At 38.8% G+C, this 20,358-nt stretch overlaps 1 protein-coding gene across 2 annotated transcripts in view; it reads right to left on the reverse strand.

Moving 5' to 3' along the window:
- The window catches only part of LOC117435268 (junctional cadherin 5-associated protein-like), a 61,153-nt gene that overhangs the window by 35,470 nt on the left and 5,325 nt on the right, over positions 1-20,358 (reverse strand). The window contains exon 2 of one of the 2 annotated variants that reach the window (XM_034058310.3): positions 8,066-8,275. The gene's annotated coding sequence lies outside the window, so the exon portion shown is untranslated. Of the gene's footprint in view, positions 1-8,061; positions 8,276-20,358 lie in introns of both variants that reach the window. The other variant, XM_034058309.3, reaches the window with a different exon arrangement.

Raw genomic sequence — 20,358 nt, forward strand, 5'->3', positions numbered from 1 at the left:
ACTGCACCTGTTCTGGGTTTTGCTGACTGGAGGCTTCCCTATGTTCTCCATACTGACGCTAGCACTACAGGGCTTGGGGCAGCACTATATCAGGTACAAGAAGGGCAGATGCGTGTAATTGCATATGCCAGCAGAGGACTCAGCAAAAGTGAGAAGAATTACCCAGCCCACAAACTGGAATTTCTTGCTCTGAAGTGGGCAATCACAGACAAGTTTCATGATTATCTGTATGGCTGTGAATTCAGGGTTGTTACTGACAATAATCCTTTGACATATGTACTCACCACTGCTAAGTTAGATGCCGCAGGATATCGCTGGCTTGCAGCATTATCCTTGTACAATTTTGATATACAATACCGCTCTGGAAAACAAAATGCAGATGCAGACGGGCTATCGCGACGGCCACATGAGTCTTCTCTTGTTGATGATGATGATGATGAGTCCTCGGAGATGGAAAAGAGGATATTGAAGCTGAAGTCCAGAGTGACGGAATTGCCTGCAACGGACACCATGGTGGAGAAACATATTTTGGATACTATTTCTCAGAGACACAATGTGGAAGCAATCAATTACTTTTTAGCACCTATTGCATGTGCTCAGACTCAGGTCACTGGAGACGAATATGCAGAAGATGAAATCACCCTGGTGGAGAGTCTTGGGTGTAGAGATGATGTTATTCCATCAGATTTTGAAGATCCAGAGCCATGGCCTGGTCAGTCTCCTTTACCCGGGTTAACAGCTGAAGACTGGTTCAAATTTCAGCGGGAAGATCCACACATTGCTACAGTTATTTGCTACCTGGAAGCTGATAACAAACCTACTGAGAAGGAGCGGGGCAGGGAATCTGTTGAAGTGAGGATAATGTTAAGAGAGTGGGACAAACTTACCCTTCGGGAGGGAGTATTATATCGTAAAGTTCAAGATCACCATGGAGATGTATTCTTTCAGTTAGTAGTGCCTTTGAGTCACAGAGCACGTGCTCTTGAAGGAATCCATGATGAGACTGGACATTTCAGTACAGACAGAACCTTAGATCTCGCCAGAGCCAGGTTTTATTGGCCTCGTATGGCTTCTGAAGTGGAAAGGAAGTGTAAGACGTGTTCGAGATGTGTTAAGAGGAAGGCAAAACTGCAAAGAGCTGCAAAGTTAGTAAACATCAAAACGTCTGGACCACTTGAACTGGTCTGTATAGATTTTCTCTCTCTAGAGCCTGATAACAAAGATATCAGGAACATTCTAGTAATGACCGATCATTTTACCAAGTATGCGTTGGCAGTACCAACCAAGGATCAAACTGCGAAGACTGTGGCGAATGTGCTCTGGGAAAACTTAATTCTCCACTATGGGTTTCCTCAAAGAATTCACAGTGATCAAGGTGCCAATTTCGAATCTGAGCTGATAGCTGAACTGTGTGGAATTGCTGGGGTCAAGTCTCGTACCACACCTTACCACCCCAGAGGTAACCCCGTTGAACGATTTAATAGGACTCTATTAGATATGCTTGGCACCCTCAGTGACAAGAAGAAGGAGGAGTGGCGTCATTATGTGCGGCCTTTAGTGCACGCCTATAATTGCACTCGCAATGACACCACTGGGGAGTCCCCATTTTTTCTTATGTTTGGGCGGCAAGCTCGACTACCAATTGATCTTTGTTTTGGTTTAGGTCCTGCGGGGTATAATGGTAAAGTACATCAGCAGTACACTAAACAGCTCCGAAGACGGCTTAAGTATGCATATGAATTGGCCACTAGATCAGCTGAGAAAAGCCAGCAAGCCAATAAGCGCAGATGGGACTGCAAGGTTACGGCGTCTGTGATCATTGAAGGTGACAGGGTTCTAGTGAGGAATACAGGGATCCGAGGCAAGCATAAGATTTCTGATCGCTGGGATTCTACTGTCTATGTTGTTGTTAAACAAATTGCAGAAGATATTCCTGTCTTTGTAGTGAAACCAGAAAATGAAAGTGGTCCAGAGAGGACACTTCATCGTGATCTATTATTACCCTGTGGTTTTCTCACCCCATCTCGTGACCACCTGGAAGAAGAAAAACAGACCCCCATCCGACCACGACGACCAAGGACAAGGCAGCAACCTGTAGACAGTACAGAAGGGCTTACCAGGGAAGACACAGACCGTGATTTTCAAGTAGCAAGTCCACGTGCTGATAGGCGAGAAAGGGAAACCGAAACAGAGAAAGATGTAGTTTTGGATCATGAAGAACTGGAAGATGAACACGATCAAGAAAAGAACCAGAATGCTAAGGTTGATGAACCAGAGTATGAGTTGAACCCAGAAGCAGAGGAGTTTCAATTCTTCGACCCTATTGATGAGACTGGAAGATGGGATGATGATCTAGCTGAGGAGGTGATCGCAAGTAACTGTGATTATGAGGATGAAGAGACAATTCCTGCACCAAGAAGATCAACTCGGAATCGAAGACCCCCAGATAGATGGGAATACCCTTTAGTTGGCAAGCAAGCACAAGCTCAAGTGCATGAGTTTAAATGTTGCCAAGAGAACAATACAAATGAAAAGTATCTGTTCAGTTTTATCACCAGGCAAAGTCAAATAATTCAGAATCAGAGTCAGATGCTAAATAAAGTACTGGAAGTACTGACTGCTAAATGCCTGTGTTAAGAAAAAGAAGAAAATATAGGTTTGAAAGCTTGTCGAGGACGACAACTATAAGGGAGGGAGAATGTAACCCCCTATAAAATAATACATTATTTTATTATTATTTTATAGTGTATGTTACCAACAAAGAACTAGAGTTGTTTTATTACTGTTAAAAAGTTCATTAAATCAAAATAAGACTTTATTCATATTTAGTCGGCAGACTTATTTTAATTTGGCACCGTACCTTTAAGAGCCCTTAATACAATGTGCTCTCCAGTGAATATAGAAAACTAAGATGGACGCCGCCAGGCTGTGATGTGTCTGTGATATTAGGATCAAATCCTTAATAAAAGACCTGAAGTAGCAGAGAGGGCTAGGAATATTTTAGTTCTCAATATTTTATTTTAGGTTGAAGAACTACGTTGAACTGCGATCAAGACATCACACTGGACATCGCTTTAAAGATCAGATGAGTGCTAATTCAAGGACTTGTATTGTTTTAAGGCACACGTGTTGCTAAAGTGGTACCACTAAAAGAACTACATTTATTTTATAACTTTTAATGGCCATATGTTTATATATTGTTTTCTTTTGTATTCTTTTCATGTGTTGATGCCTATGTGATTGTGCATTAAAAATATGTACAGCTGCCGTTTCGTTATTTAAACTGCAGCAGTAAAGAAAAGAGAAATCCGAACTGATTTAATTGTGGGCTGACTCGTTATTTTAGTTATCTTTAAGAGAACGCCAGCACTATATATATATATGTACACACACATGTATAAACGAATCCCTATCCAGTAAAATTAACTGTGAGAGAGAAAACCCCCCCTTACACTGGCATTTCTTTTCTATGCACATTAAAACAATATATTGAATGAATGACACTATGTTGCTTTTTTTTGCAGTGTTGTGAAATATATAGAGAAATACATGTGACAATACAAAGCAAATGTGCAGCTTTTTGTATTTGGTGGATATATGTTATATTTGTAATATATTTGCCATATATGGCATATTATATTGTTTCATGCATAGGACAATCTATATGGCAATTCACAATACAGTATACTGCAATATACTCTATAAACTGTTATAAAACGTACTATAGTAAAAGCATAGCAAGGTGTAATAAAGCACAGTGAGTGCATGGTAAAGCATATGTAAGCATTGTTAAGCCCAGAGGAATATTGTAAAGCCTATTTAAAAAGCATGGCATATCATGGTAAAGTATGGTAAATGCATAATGCTGTGTATTTACCAACAGTGTGTGAGTTGTATAATAAAAGACTCAACCAGGTAAATAGAAAATCAACAGTAAGTATTTATTACAGCTCTAAACACCAGGGCTGGGTTGCACCAGCTATGAGGGATGGGAATTTTAAACGTTTAAACGTATAAATTCTAAAGAAGTGGTTAAACGTTTAATAATATGCTAGTCGTATAACCGGTCACGTGACAAATGTCACTAAACGCATATTTTTTTTTATGTATTCATTTTAGTAATTTATCATCAGTAGTTCGTCTCGTATCAGACTGCTCTAGTGCCACAGTAAGGGCGGATATTATAAAAAGGAAGGGGTTTGGCAATTGCCTCCAAGTAGCTTTTCTAATTGGTGCAACAGAAAGATTGACACTGGGGCGGGTTTTATTCTCGGTTCAGCTGGCGCTTCATTGGTGCACTGTGTGTGTTCATGCCTGTAGTAGGCGTGGTATGGAATCAATTCCACGGCGTGATAATAACGTTAATGACAAGCTGAGTTTTTCTGAGTTTGTTCTAGATTTAAAATGGCATCTCTAAACAAAGGAAGCCATGTTTGGAAGTATTTTGAGGAAGTGGATGAGAAAACTGTGGAATGTAGATAATTATGCCAAACAAAATTGCCGTACCACAAAAACACAAGTATAATTATTGTTTATGGAGCTACTGGTGGCAATAAAAAGCAAACATCCACGTTATCCCCTATGAGGACAGTGCGTGTGAATCGTGAATGCTGCAGTTTTGAAATCGATGTAAGATTATCCCAATACTGTGCCGACCCATAAAACAATAACAGCGAGCCTGGAAAAACTTAAAAGAAAATTGTGTTCATACAAAACTTTCAAAGGGAGAAAAAGTTGCAATTACCACAGACTCGTGTTCCCCATTCCCCAATCTCCCCATAGGTGGAAGGCTTTTTTCACTTGAAATTGTTCTGTATGCTTTTAGACTGAACGGCCGTTTATGTTTAGAACAGTTTTTATTTGTATGTTGGAAATACCGCACTAAAGTAAAGGACTCCTGAGACACACTTCAAACCTGGCATCTCTACAATTTAATGTAAAGTTGTGTGGATGCGTGAATTTGAATACTTTAAGTTATTTAGTAATACTTGACCATATACAATTAACTGCACAAGAAGGCAAGCATTATATTAATTACTTAATATATTACTTGATTGTGTGTTAATTTGGCAGGAGAGTGGCGTCTGATTCAAGTATATAGAGGAGAGTGGCGTTTGATTCAGGTACTCACTCGGAAATTGTAATGCTCAAGTACTCGTCTCGAGCAACAATAGAGCTCAAAAATCCCACCGCTACTATCAAAGATCGCAAACTTTTAAATCTCTGAGGCAGACTTTTTAATATCAGTCACAGTGCTCTTTAAAATTCCAAAATATTGTGCTATTTTATCACTGGTAATCTGTATCTTCTTCCAATTATTTAACATTAAGAAACAAAAAACGACACGTAAACAGAAGCCACTGGCATTGTCAAAAGTGCAAAAGTACTATTCAACGTCAACATAACTTTAAACAACACATAGAAAAACATGGTAAGACATTTAAAAACAATACATCTACAACAACCAAATCTCTATGAAACTTGTCAGGAAACCCGCTACACCATGTTTGTTTTATTATTGTCATTGTGTATTTTGTAGTTAAGGCTATCATAATGCACATGTAGGCTATATATTATACCAGCAAGTTTGAAAACAAGAAAATATTTACCTTATATAAAAGATAACGTTTCTGGAAGTGTAAAACCAATTTTCTAAATACACATGATAATGGTAACGGGTCCCAAGCACATTATTATAAATTTAAACACTGGTATGAATTACTGAAAGATACGTATTTGGAAAATAACATAACTGCCAATAAAGAAAATGAAAAGGAAACTGTGAAATCATAACATAACAGCGACAGCTGGAGTGGTCCGGACCACTGTGACTGAGTGGTCCGAGTGGTCCGGACCACGGACCACAGAATGCTACAACCCCCTCTCTACTGTCTTGTTTATTTTTTGACTGCTTCTTAAAATCTAGTATTCTGGTGCTAAAAGACCTTGCTGCCCTATTTATAACCGCCTAGTGTGTGGTAAATTCCCTTCAACCAATCAGGAGCACTACATTTCTAACTAATTGCTCAGCTGAATTACAAACATGTGCACCACGGAAACAGCATGTTTCTATTTAGATTAAGACATAACACATAATTTACTGTAAAATTACCATGAAAATGTACCAGGGTAAACTAACTAATATAGTCCTACATTATTTAAGTAACGTGTGAAGAAAATGTAAGCTACAAATTCTGTAAAGCATGTTTCTGAAAAGACTCCTCAAAGGCGATTGTGGGGACATGAGGTGGGGAAGCATACTGAGGATGTGAGCGCTGTATACTTCAGTTGTGAGGGATCCCTTCCTCAATAAATTACAGTTGCTTTTGTTTGTACCTGTGGCTGTCACTCCCTAAGTCAAGAGGCAGCTACAAGCCTTTCCTCACTCATGTACATTACATTGCATCAACTCCTTCCTGAGTCATTGTGTTCCAAAAAAAAAAGATTAAATGATGAACTACATCCCTTGTATCTGCACCTGGATCAAGCAGGGAGAAGTGCCAAGCATGCCACCAATTTAAAAACGTTCACATATTCTGGTTCCTTCTGTTTGCGCTACACTGAGAATTTACAAGCCCCATACATGCATTAAAAGAATACATGATCTTAGCTCTCATAGAGATAATAGATTGAGTACCATGCACCTATAGAGGTTGACAGATGAAATCCAGTGTATTCCCTTTATTCATCCTGTGCTGCTGTAAATGATTTACATATTTAAAATACTTTTTAAATAAGGTATGTAAAATAAAGTTCCATTGCTACCATCTTTTAAAGAGAGATGCAAAACTTTCTACAAGAAAAATGCTGCATATGACCTAAAAGACTCCTAGTTTCTGGTACTGAGATGACAGATGCCCAAACCAATAAAAAGATTGGATCTAGCAGGTGGAAACTAACATGCATGGACCAGGAGAGCAAATGAATCTAATGCCAGAGTCAGGGAGGCAACTGAGCAGAACAGAAACAAACAAGCACCCAGGAGTGAGTGAGTGAGGCAGCAAGCAGGGAGCTTACAGAACAGAAAAGAGCTGCTGCTGCTGCCTGTGCAAGGTCATGGAGGCTTGGAAATTTAGGAATACCAGGAATACTAGGAGATCAAAGCACACACGGAAACACTGCCTGGACAGTGACTGCTGTATGCTTTATTATACTGCAATCTATACTATAGCGTGAGATCCAAGCTGTTTGTCATCTACAACTGCATTTCGTTTTTTTCAGCCTTGTGTTAACATTGGAAAACATGAGTCTCTCAGATCAGAAAATGAGTTTATCGTTCAGTTATCTATCTGGACTAGCAGGGCGGGAGTAGTCTCACACATCAGTTCCCTAATAAAGACCCTCATAAAAAATACTATAGTGGCAATGGCACCATATTTCAGTATTTCATACAGTACACTGTAGTAAATTACAGTCTTTTACCAGTACTATAGAATACAATAATATTTCTTTATATTGAAAGTAAGCATGTTAAAAAGCTTTGAATTGACTCCCTGAACTGTCTTTCAACCAGCCGCGCACAGTACCCTTACTTAGACAAGTTTATTTTGCTTCAGTCAAGACGATAATATACCTCCTAATCTTACTGTATATGACCGGAATGCCTGTACAAGATAACTTTATTATTAAACGAATTAAAGCAGTCAAATAAATGCAGTGGCTGTTACAGGAAACTGAGTATCCAGCAGGGAAGATCATGTGTACACTGCAACTTTAAAATCCTTTCTCACTCATACAGTATTTTAATGAACATTGTACCGCAGTTACCACACGGGTCTGCATTTAATCCAGTCAAAGTAGAAATCTAGAAAATAAAAGCATGCACCAAACCCTTTGTATACAGTCCTTGGTGTTAAAAAAGTCAACGCTGGACGATACAGTGGGTTGCGAATTGAAGCGCCGTTCTGTTAATTATTTGCAGCTGCGTCTTTGCTGCAAGCGTTTTACTACGTACAGTCGTTTACTTCTGCAGCGTGTTTAGCAACATATATCCCCCTCACGATGGCTAATGAAAACCCTTGACGTTTTTAGTTTTCGAGACGGTATGGAATTCAGGCTTACCTGCCTTGTAGAGATGCTTTAGCCTTTACGCTGGCGTCTCGCAGTCCCCCGTGCTCCGTTCTTGTGTCTGAGACAGAACGGAGCTGCTGATGAGCACGCCTAGTGCAGGAGGCAGTCCGATGGAAAGGAACTGGAACAGACGAGTAAGCTTTCCTCAGCAGCTACTGATTCCAAAGAGCTCCTTATTTACCCGTCCAAATCTGTTATACTGTACCTAAACAAAGACAATAACAATTCAAATAATCAAGTAGTATGCTGCGAACTGCTGCTGTGAAAAAACAAAACAAAACAAAACACTTTAAGGCAGTTTTTTAAATGTAGATTTTGTGAAGCACTTTTTTTTTTTTTTAAATAGCCCGTTTTGATTAATAAAATCAAGTATTCAGTTCACTTTCACCAGGGTTTTAGTATATTCAAATTTTTCAAATCATGGTATACCCAACAAGAATGTTTATACACTCCGAAAAACAGCCGTTAACAACAATTACAACTGGCATTGGAGTTTTGTGAATAGGGCCCCATATTAATGCGAGTTCAAACAAACAAACATACAAATTATGTTTTTCAAAATCATCACTTTTCATTCATTCCCAACCCCCCCTCAAAACACCACCAAATGATTTAACAGGCGTCCATTGTAAAGCCATCACAGTTTCAGAAATGTGAAAAATCTGCAAAAATACTTGAATGTTTTTATTACTAACTTTTAACAAATGAAGAAACTGTCACAGTTATATGTTTTTTTTTCCAGCTGGTAAGTTTCAAACGAGGACCAAATGCTTAAGAAGATATGAATGCATTAAAAAATATATATATACCGTACATCTATAGTACTACTCTTAATACAAAAATATGAGCTTTCCCCAATAAGGAAGTGAGTTCACCAGTTCTCCTAAAAGCAACAGGACTTCAAGTAGTTGAAGTCTGAAGTTTATTTTTTGTAAAATATTCATGTACTCCTTTTACAGCTGGAGTTTTGTGTAGATCAGTTTGAGAAGAGTACTCAGTTGGCTGGCTGTTACCTAAATATAGTGATGCTCCATGCCAAAGGATTGGTATCTCTGCATTTTAATGTTAAAATATATAAGAATGTCTGTATTATGCTTTAGAATTGGACAATAACTGCCCCTCTTAAATACCCCAAAGCACAATTTGTTTTCACTGCCATATATTCTTGTTTCAAAGTAAACCTGTTCAAACATTTTGCTAGCCACGTCTGGACAAGGTGTCCCCTTTGCTGGCTTTGTGTAATAAATTGAGGCAAAAACAGTCTATCCTAAGGAATAACCAGCTACCAAATAGTGATTTTGCTGATCATTGTCAGCTGCAGTATGTAGTTCTGTTGCACCTGGTTACTTGCCATTGACTACAAATGTGTATATTAATTGCTAGAAACCTCATATTTAGGACTACTTTCCATCAGTGTTAGTAACCTCTAACTTAACTGGAAGAGTGCTGATACTGGCTATCGATTGGTCAGTTCAACAGTGTACAGTTCCCTGTCGACACTGCCGAGCAGTGGTTTTCACAAAGCCAAATGAAAGGGATAGCTAGATGATTTGCTGAGTGGAGGCTTTCAGTGATCTGTCCCTTCGCACAAAAGATCCATTCCAGGTTTACTATGAGTTTAAGATCAAGCTCTTATCAAAACCTGGAATGGGTGAAACTGCTATGCAGTCTGAGTCTTATTTCCATCACTGGTGCCTTCATCTTAAAGAGTAAGTATCTTCAAATGACATTTTCATAATCACTTTATTTAATGGATTTTGCGTGGTTCTTATTAGAATCAGTATTTTTTTCTTCTGTTCTATAGTTGATTGCAAACACATATGTAACCCAGACAGCATCAGCCAAAAGTGTCTTTATACAGGCAAAAGCCAGTGCCATCTATTGGACGGGTATTGAAGGTAAAGCTTCTTATTGTATTGCTGGAAATACACAGCTATGCCTTAGATGTCACTGGCTCTATACTTCTATAAATAAATGTTTAATGAGTACATATGTCCATGACATGCTACTAGAACAGAAGAGCATCTCCTCAATTTAGAGCACAGCATCTTAACACAGAAAATCCAAAAACTAAAACAGCCATTGAGTAATTGTAAAAAGAACAATGCACAGTGATTGTACCATCATACTGCAGATGTAGCTTAACAAGTGACATAACTACTACTGATTGTGTTCATTCTATTCCAGTCTTGTAGGCAGAAGCTATCTAAATAGCAGTTATATTGGGATCATTGTCCAATCTAAACCTAAAACTTAATTAATCTAATTTGAGAGCTAGCTAAATTGTCATCAACCTGGAATAGTTTACAGTATAAATAGGGTTTGGACAGCAAATTAGAAGCATGTTTCATAACACTGTCAATAGGGTAAAGGGTCACCATGGGCAGCCAGAACTGCACAGCAACAATGCTCACTGTATGTGCATGTTAATGGCCCATTTACACAAAATTACAGCTGTATTGCAGATGTGTTCCTCCTTATAGAAAACAGTCATTTCAAATATCAAATCCATACCTAGATCCTGATCTTACAGCAAGAGCTAGATGCAAAAAAAGCAAGGGAGCTAATGATGCTCTCTGGGATTCGAAATGCCCAAATAGCTTCACCTTACTGCCTCTCTGCTATGCAGATAATACGCTTCGTTGGTTTGGGCTCCCTGGAAGACTAGGAGAGTAATTTGCTAATATATTACTACTGAATATGAATTCATAATGACCCCAGAAAACTACTGCCAAAATTAAAGTGTGTTTCTGTAAGCAAACTGACTCAAACCTGTGTTTACAGTAATTATAAACGTGTGCTTTCACAACCCTTTGGAAAGAATGAACTGGGAAAAGACTGTCATTCGTTGGGACTATTTCAGAATTTCCCAACTATTTTGTGAACTTGTTAGAGACTCTTTAAGCCCCAAACGTTTTCATATCTTACTACAGAACGTCCTAAACTAAACAAGCTGCAGGGAATGGGAAGGCATTCCCACAACTCAACTCAAATAGTGGTCTCCACCTGTCTAAACAGGACCGGTAATATTATCTGACTGCACCCTGCCCTGCAGTTTTATACATGATAGGTCAACACACTGAAAACAAGAAAAGTAAAAGTTTGTATAAAACAGATACTTACTGAAATGTATTACACTTGCTGAAAGAATGCAATGGCCTGGTGTAATTAAGCTTTACTGATTTATTTTTAAGTGGAGGATTGCCATAATTCTAGCTGTGAGGATTAGCCACCTTCCCTAAATGGTATTGGCTAATCAGTCTTAAACAGTATACCTGACCTTTCCCAAATTGTTCTAGAAGTCTTTGTCTTCAGTCTCCCACCACCTTCTGTACCCCCCTTCCATTGTTAATTTAAGAGCTTGATGCATCACATGTGTTATTGCGTGGTTCACTTTTTATGGCATTACCAAATCAGTTTACAAAATACAGGTGCAGACTTTGCACTTAATTTCTTGTGTACATCAATGCCAACAGAGGAACACCTGGGGTAAGGATCCAGTGAGCTAAGCGACTGTCACAAAGACGGCTGCAGTGGGTGACGTCAGACCAGAAACAGGAAGTAATACACAGAGACTTGGGGTTTTGGTGAAGCTGAGCGCGTGATCGCGCTCAGTATTTAATGATTAACAGACAGAACAGAAAATAAAAGGTTTGAAACAAAAACACAGGACACGCCACTTGCGGCCAAAATAAACAGGTAAACAAAACGAACAGACACTGACACACAGGGACGAACACTAAACAAACACGTACCATGTAGCAATTGTTTCACTATTAATTTATCTCCTCACTCTCTCCCGTTCCTTCGCCCTGAACACACAACCCCGAGTGAAAGAAATGTACATCTATATATACTGTTGTGCCGGGATTCAATTACTAATTAATTATTCACTTGAATCCCAGCACGTGAATTAATTACGTGCAACCTCGTGCTCGAATATTAAATACTTTAAATGCACGTGAAGTGATGTGCAATCCCGTGCCTAAATACAATTATACATTTTAAATAACTCGTGCTGCACACACCCATTTATATCCCGTGCAGCCATCTCTATACACCAACATTAACACACGCACGCAACATACAACACAGAACACACAAAATGCACACAGGGGCGGGGCACATTGCCACAGCGACCAATGAGTTAGATTCATTCAGACTTAATTATCCAGATCTTCTCTTGCACTTCAAAACCTTCAAATGAAACTTGAGATGTTTTCAATCCATTCCAAAATAAATACTTAGTGACTGGGTTTGACAGACTCAGGATGTTCCATAACAAATGACAGTTGCCAACAGTATGTGGCCTCATAATATTACTGAAAAGCCTTCACGATAATGATCGCGAGGCCATTCATTCGCGTTGAGCGCAACTAAGGGAGTTCAGTCATTATTAGAGTAACAAAACTCACATTGCAGGCATCTAGCTCTCAATAAGACTTTCATGTGGTTGTTTTCTTAACCTTTCTCGTAAGTGCATTTTTCAGATGGTTAGTCTTCATTCAAAGCAGTACAATCATGCATATTGACAAAAAAAAAAAAAAAAAAAAAAATTGAAAAGCTAGCATCACATTAACTGTGACGGTTGCTTTCAGTCTTTCAGAGGATTGTATGAGACCTGAAGTTAAGCTTTTACTCCACTTCACATGATGTCCTCCAGGTCATGGTTCATTCAGATTGGTAGAGCTGGATGTGTGTGGGACAGCTTGTGTGTGCATAGGGGATATTTGCAGTATAACCCTTTGAATAAATGTAGCTCTGTAGAATTGAAATGTCATATGAGAATAAAATGTGTTAGTAATGTTAAACCAGTTTGCTGGAGGTGACTGTGGCATAAGTAGAGTTACTGAGGTAACTTAGATTAGAATGATGAATGATATGGCATGTGCAGGCATGTATGGAGAAGGAAATATGGTAAACAATTAACCACGGTAACTTTGTAAGAGGGTGGTTAGTGGTTGGTTGCACTTGAATGGAATAATAGCTGAATGGCTCATTTCTATTGATTAATTAGTAAGATAACAAAAACAGACTGTAGTCACATATGTCCTGAGCCTACTATAGTATGGAGACATACAGACAGAGAAGCTGCAATATCTCCAGGATCATCGTGGACTATCAATTAATCAGTCTCTCTGGGGTTCAGGTAATCTGATCAATTGCCTATCTCTGTTAATACTAGTGGAATGTATTGTATCTAAACAATAATGTTATATGTCGAATTAACATTATTTTAAAGTAAAACATCCTTATAGGCCCTATTCCTATTTCCTATAGTATAGGGTAACAAAGTTGTTAATTCCATGTTTACCTTCATTTATAACCTTTAAGCCCCATTCACAAGTTCACAATCATCTAAAAAGGTTCTGTGAATTCACTTACATGGAATCAAGCAAGTTTACCACAACATTTCAGTGCAAAAACACGTCCGATCTGCCTTCAGCTTCTCTGACCGGCTCTGTTATTATGTAAACTAAAAAAATCCACTTAATCTACAGAAATCTGCAACAGATTAAGACGATTTTACAGCTGGATCAAAAAATAATGCTGCACACCAGTCAGTAAACTATCAAAGCTGCTGCAGGCACTAGGCTTCTGTGAAAAGAGTTTGTTTTCCAGAGCACTGAGTGATGCTTGGGCAGGTTATTATTGATGCCAGCATACACTGGTGGTACCAGGCATAGCTGTGCAGAAGGGAGGGTGTAAACACAACCCCCCAGAGGCATTTAAATGAAATGAGATAATACACATCTGGTGCTAGACAGCTACAGCAGCAATCCTCGAGTCTATGCTGTACTGGCAATCAATTATAAACTGCAACTGTTAATCGCACTGTACTAGTGAATTTGTCACAATGAGGGAAAAAACTATAATAAATCCTTGTGAAGTTATATAACACATTTGTATATGTGTGTGTGTGTGTGTATATACAATGCCTATAGAAAGTCTACACCCCCTTTCAAAATGTTCACCTTTTGTTGCCTTATAGCCTGGAATTAAAATGCATTAGAATAGTTTTTTTTTTTTTTCCGTTTATCTACACATCCTACCCCACAACTTCCAAGTGAAAAAAAATATTCTAGAAATTTGTAGAACATTTATTAAAAATAAAAACTGAAATAGCTTGGTTGGATAAGTGTCCACCCCCCTTGTAATAGCAATCCTAAATTAGCTCAGGTGTAACCAATCGCCTTCAAAATCACACACCAAGTTAAGTGGCCTCCACCTGTGTTAAATTGTAGTGATTCACATGATTTCAGAATAAATTCAGCAGTTCCTGTAGGTTCCCTACGAGACAAAGTTGTTGAAAGGCACAAATCAAGGGATGGGTATAAAAAATATCAAAGGCCTTGAATATCCCTTGGAGCACGGTCAAGACGATTATTAAGAAGTGGAAGGTGTATGGCACCACCAAGACCCTGCCTATATCAGGCCATCCCTCCAAACTGGATGACTGAGCAAGAAGGAGACTGATCAGAGAGGCTACCAAGAGGCCAATGGCAATTTTGCAGGAGCTACAGGCTTTTATGGCCAAGACAGGTCAAAGTGTGCATGTGGCAACATAATCCATAGCACTCTACAAATCTGGCCTGTATGGTAGGGTGGCAAGAAGGAAGCCATTACTCAAGAAAGCCCACCTTGAATCCCATTTGAAGTATGAGATTCTGTAGCCATGTGGCAAAAAGTTTTGTGGTCTGATGAAACTAAAATGAAACTTTTTGGCCTAAATGCAAAGCGTTATGTTTGGCGCAAACCCAACCCAGCGCATCACCCAAAGAACACCATCCCGACTGTGAAGCATGGTGGTGGCAGCATCATGTTATGGGGATGTTTCTCATCGGCAGGGACTGGGGCACTTGTCAGGATAGAAGGGAAAATGAATGGAGCAAAGTACAGAGAAGTCCTTGAGGAAAACATGCTGCCCTCTGCAAGAAAACTGAAACTGGGACAGAAGTTCACCTTTCAGCATGACAACGACCCAAAGCACACAGTCAAAGCTACACTGGAGTGGCAAAGGAACAAAAAGGTAAATGTCCTTGAGTGGCCCAGTCAGAGCCCCGACCTAAATCCAATCGAAAATTTGTGGCATGACTTGAAGATTGCTGTCCATCAACGCTCCCCAAGGAACTTGACAGAGCTTGAACAGTTTTGTAAAGAAGAATGGCCAAATATTGCCAAATCTAGGTGTGCAAATTTGGTAAGAGACCTATCCCAACAGACTCACAGCTGTAATTGCTGCCAAAGGTGCTTCCACCAAGTATTAACTCAGGGGGGTGGAGACTTATCCAATTATGATCTTTCAGTTTTGTATTTTTAATATATAATTTTTTTCTCAATAAAAACTTTTTTCTCCTTAACAGTGTGGAATATGGTGTGTAGATAAGTGGAAAAAAATCCTCATTTAAATGCATGAAACTCTGAGGCACTGACACAACAAAATGTGAAAAAAGTTCAAGGGGGTGTAGACTTTCTATAGGCACTATATATATATATGTATATATATATATATATATATATATATATATATATATATATATATATATATATATATAGTAGTGTGCAAATGTATTAGAGCACCTCAAGATTTGTCATTTACTGTATATCCTTTATATACCTACCTGCATGAAAACCTCAGGGTGTGAGAATTTCAACTTTCAGTCAGTAATGACAATGGCATGGAACCAATAAGAACTCGTGTAAAAATGTCCAGACCACTTTGTGCTTTAATTCGGCATCTTAAACAACTTCTAAAACATCTAATGCATTTTATCATTTGTGGCAATGTGTTTCTTTTCTCTTACAATTTTGAAAATAATTGCATGTATGGCCTATTAGAGTCATTAATTAAGATAGACAATCACTAATTTGCCTATTTGAACACATTTTTAAAGATTTTCAATTAAAGTGGCTTCATTTCATAGCACAACAAATCAAAACCACAGAAGCAATTAGGAATTCCTATTTCCACCTCACCCAATGTTTTCACACCTTGCTGTATGTGAAGCCCCTGTCAGGCAGATAGATGTTTGCCAATCACTAGTGGTCAAGCAGCCTGACAAAACCATTGATCTGCTTGACTTAAAATCCCCTTTGTGTGGCATGTAATGAGATAGATCATGTCATAGTAATGGGGAAATGAAAAGGGTGACATCATCTTTCTATCTTGACAGAAAAGACTTTTGAAAAAGAAAGAGTGCATTTAAACAGTAAGGGCTTTGTTTAAAAGCCCCATAAATATAACTGCTTTACTGTATATCTTTGCCTAGATTGCTAGGTGCAGTACCATTTGTATTAAAACACTGCTGGTAGTCCTTTAAATGAGGACAATGCTATGTCTGTCCTTGGAATTCTCAGTGCCATCCTTGTACATGTAAACCAATCAGATTAAGCCAACAAGACTTGAATACCAACCACGTACACTGTATCACACTACCAGTTTGTTGAGAAATAGAAAGAATAGACGAAGGGATTTTTTGTTGTTGCTTTCACCCCTTTTGTCCTTAAAAGTGTTAAAGCTCACAAGATAAATGATTGTGTGCTGCAGTGCAAATACATGGTTTACTACAGCTATAGTAACAATAGCAGTGTATCACTTTATCAGTTATATATAAGATAACATAATGTATAGAAATGCATATTATATTCATAGGAAATAAACATGTACTTATTAATGAATTTCACGACACATTCAGAATACATTTATATGAATCCTTAATCAATGTTAATTAATCATTTAAAGAATTTTTTTTTAAATTTAGAGTGACCAATTATTATTATTATTATTATTATTATTATTATTATTATTATTATTATTATTATTTTCCCCCCAGTTTTGAATGTCCAGTTATGTTTTTTCTCCTCACCGCAGCGAGTCTTAACACAGCACAGACATTCTGAGGGCGTGTGAGCGATTCTTTTTATCCACTCTGAATGTGCTCTGTGTCTGGCCAGTAGGGTTCGCTGTTGCGCGATGAGGAGAAGCAATCCCTGCCGGTTTCCCACCCCCCACCCTGGGAGCGTCCCAATGTGACGCCCTCTTCGAAGTCCCCAGCAAAGTTTGGCCTCTTTGCACAGCCCAGACGTGAACTGCCGCCGTCTAAGCTGTGTGACTCATCCTGCACTCCCAACGGCAGCACTTTAACTGGATGAGCCACTCGGGGACCCCCTGTGAAGACATTTTTAATATCTGGTATAGTTCAGGAAGTTCAAAACAGAAATAAAAAAGGAGAATGTTTTTTGTTACATACACCTTACAGTAAAAATCTGTATGAATGATTCTGAATGAACATAATTTAGAGTTTTAGGCCACACCACATACCTGATCTCGAGAACCGTACTCAAAAAACATTCTAATTAATCTAGCCACACTGAAGTCCCATTTCATATTTAGTCGGGCTTAATGCGTACAAACACAATTAAAATAGTTTGGTTACAGTTCCTAGCAGCGCTATGGACAGTGGGACTTAATACAACAGTTTCCCACCATGCACTGTGTTTTATGTTTACAGCCCTGAAAATAAGGAGTCCATGCCCACGGAAGACATAGCACTTCTTAGCATGAACGTTATGGCTTTGTTTCTTAAAATGTGTGCATTTAGTTTTGAGCTCTGAAGTTTTTGAATGATTTAATTGCCTCAGATATCACGCCTCGATTTTGGCATTGAACCACATCGCTCCATGATCCACCATTTTACAACATAAGCCTCACAAATTGTATACAGTGAAGCTCAAGGTGCCTGTTCTGAGTATTTGCAATGTCCATGTGCCAAACATATTAAAGAGCACTTTAGCATACTGGACGATACACACACCAAAAAAAAAAAATCTTAAAAAATTAACAAATGCTACCATGTGATACTACAGTGTACAGGCTGGATTCTCAAAGCTCTTTACTCCAAATTGTCATTTGCACATTTTTTCAAAAAGAAAAAACACACCCAGTATACCCAAAACAGTAGCTCCTTTGTTTCTCTTATGGTTGTGCAGACTACTGTTACCAAACATGTGTAAACATAAACTGTGCTTCAAATTGACTCCATTCAACACCTGCTAAAGTTGAGATAAGCAGTTACTATCTCGGCACATCCCTCCACAGCCTCGAATGTCCTCTTATCAGATAACTTTGACAGTGCCATACATGACATTGTTGTGTTTTGTGTGAAGTATCTATTCTATTCTATCACAGAAAACACCCCCACTCGATCTCTCCGCTCCACCTGCACTAGAAGACTGGCTCTACCTCCTCTACGCTCCCCTGCCTCCAGAGCCCGCTCCTTCTCCACCCTTGCCCCGCAGTGGTGGAATGACCTTCCCACAGATGTCAGGACTGCCCAGTCCCTGACCACATCCCGGTGCCTCCTCAAGACTCACCTCTTCAGAAAGCACCTGTAGAACTCCTCTGTTTTTCCCCTGGGTCACATTTCACCCTTCCTTAAATGTGCTTTACTTGCTCTTATCTGCCGCCTATTTTACTGTATTTAATCCTGTACTTCAGTGTACTATAATCTGCCAAGTGTTTAATCTGTAGTATTTTGTATTTGATCATATCCTGATGAACTGTATTTTGTCACACTTGTACTTGCTTGAACCAAAGTCATTGGATTCATTATTGTATTATTACTTGCACTGTGATTCTTGAAATGTATTTTTGTTTACGACTGTAAGTCGCCCTGGATAAGGGCGTCTGCTAATAAATAATTATAATAATAATAATAATGGCCACTGCTCCTCTCATCGTTGGACTGACACACACTTTGTTAACAATGAATTGCTTTTGAAACACTAAAACAAAATCATTAGACAAGAGGGGTCTTTAATTCACAGCCATTAATAGCCACTTCAAGCCAGAATGACCCTTAATCTTTCAAATACATTTCTACCCTGCTTATAAAAAGGCCTGAATTGCATGCAAAATACATCCAGGAAAACTTTATCCATAACCTGCTTTCAGAATTACTCACCCCAGTTTCCTGCAACTGTTTCCGAACCATAACACAGGCATTGTTCTCTTATCAGGATCCAAATTTCATGTTTGAAAAGGTAGGCAAGCAACTACCGACACTAACAATAAGGCACGAAAACCCCCCCGATCCACAAGCAGATGAGAATATAAAGCATACATAGGAGCTACTATAAATCAAGGTCAGTATATTAGGTCTATAAACAAGAATGCTATCTGTCCCTCTTCCGTAATGATAAGCTCCTGGTGCCAAGTAAGTAAAAGCATCCCGGGATGTAATGCTCCATGGTGGGACTCTGAAAGCTGCTTCTCAACCAAGACACGATTACAATATGCTTAAATGTGAATAAATACTGTAAATTGCAACTATAAAACTTTAGGTTTGCTGGAAATATAATAATGCAAATATTAGTATCAATGTTATAAAGTTTGCTTGAAGGAAGAACATTGGGTTATCTACATGGTACAATACAAGGAAAACTAGGACAGATGGCTTCCCTAATAGCACCCTTAAAAGAATATACTATAAATGAGTATACTAAAAACATACTAACACACTTCATATTTTTCATTTCTTTAAGGGGAGGTACTGTACAGGCCACGTTGATGGATTCACACGTTTACACGTGATGTAATTTGCACCCTAGTTTCTGGCAAGGACGCAGAGGCAGTGAAGTAAGTGGAGATGAAGGATGGGTGGCTTTCTGTTTGGCTCTGCAGGGGAGTTTCAAAGGGCTGTGTGCTTAAACGTAAGCTCTGGAGCTGAATGCAAACAACCCTGTGTTAGCCATGTTGACTATTCATAATGTTATTTTGGCACTGGCTCTTTCCAAAGGTTTAGATTAAAATAACTTATGAGTTGTGAGCAGTCCCGGCGCCTCCCTTTTCCTTTGTAAACAGCCCTAATCTGCAGTCCAGCTGTGCCTTGTAACTCACTAGAGTACAGCAACGGCTATTGCCTCTGGGGAAACTGTACTAATCCTACCTTGCTTTTGTTCTGTGCTCATTCCCTGAATATGTTTTCTGTTCTGTTTCGTGGTAAAAAAAAAAAAAGAAAGTATTATGATGACGATTGTCTGGTGACTCCACCCGCCAGGTTTAATTTCTCTTTCGTAAATGTTTTTTTTTATATGCAGTAGGCACTTTGTTGTAGGTTATTTCTTTGTTTTCTTGTCTTAGAAAAGGGAATTCAAGAGAAAAAAAAGTGTGCCATAGTAACGGGCAGTGTTGTGACCCCTGTCGGTTAGAGGAAGTTAAAAACTCTAACACCACATAAGCAGAAGAACTGCTTTTACATAGTGTGGTTAAGATGCTTTCTTGCAGTG

Source organism: Acipenser ruthenus, chromosome 3, assembly GCF_902713425.1.
Source record: "Acipenser ruthenus chromosome 3, fAciRut3.2 maternal haplotype, whole genome shotgun sequence".
Classification (NCBI taxonomy): domain Eukaryota; kingdom Metazoa; phylum Chordata; class Actinopteri; order Acipenseriformes; family Acipenseridae; genus Acipenser; species Acipenser ruthenus.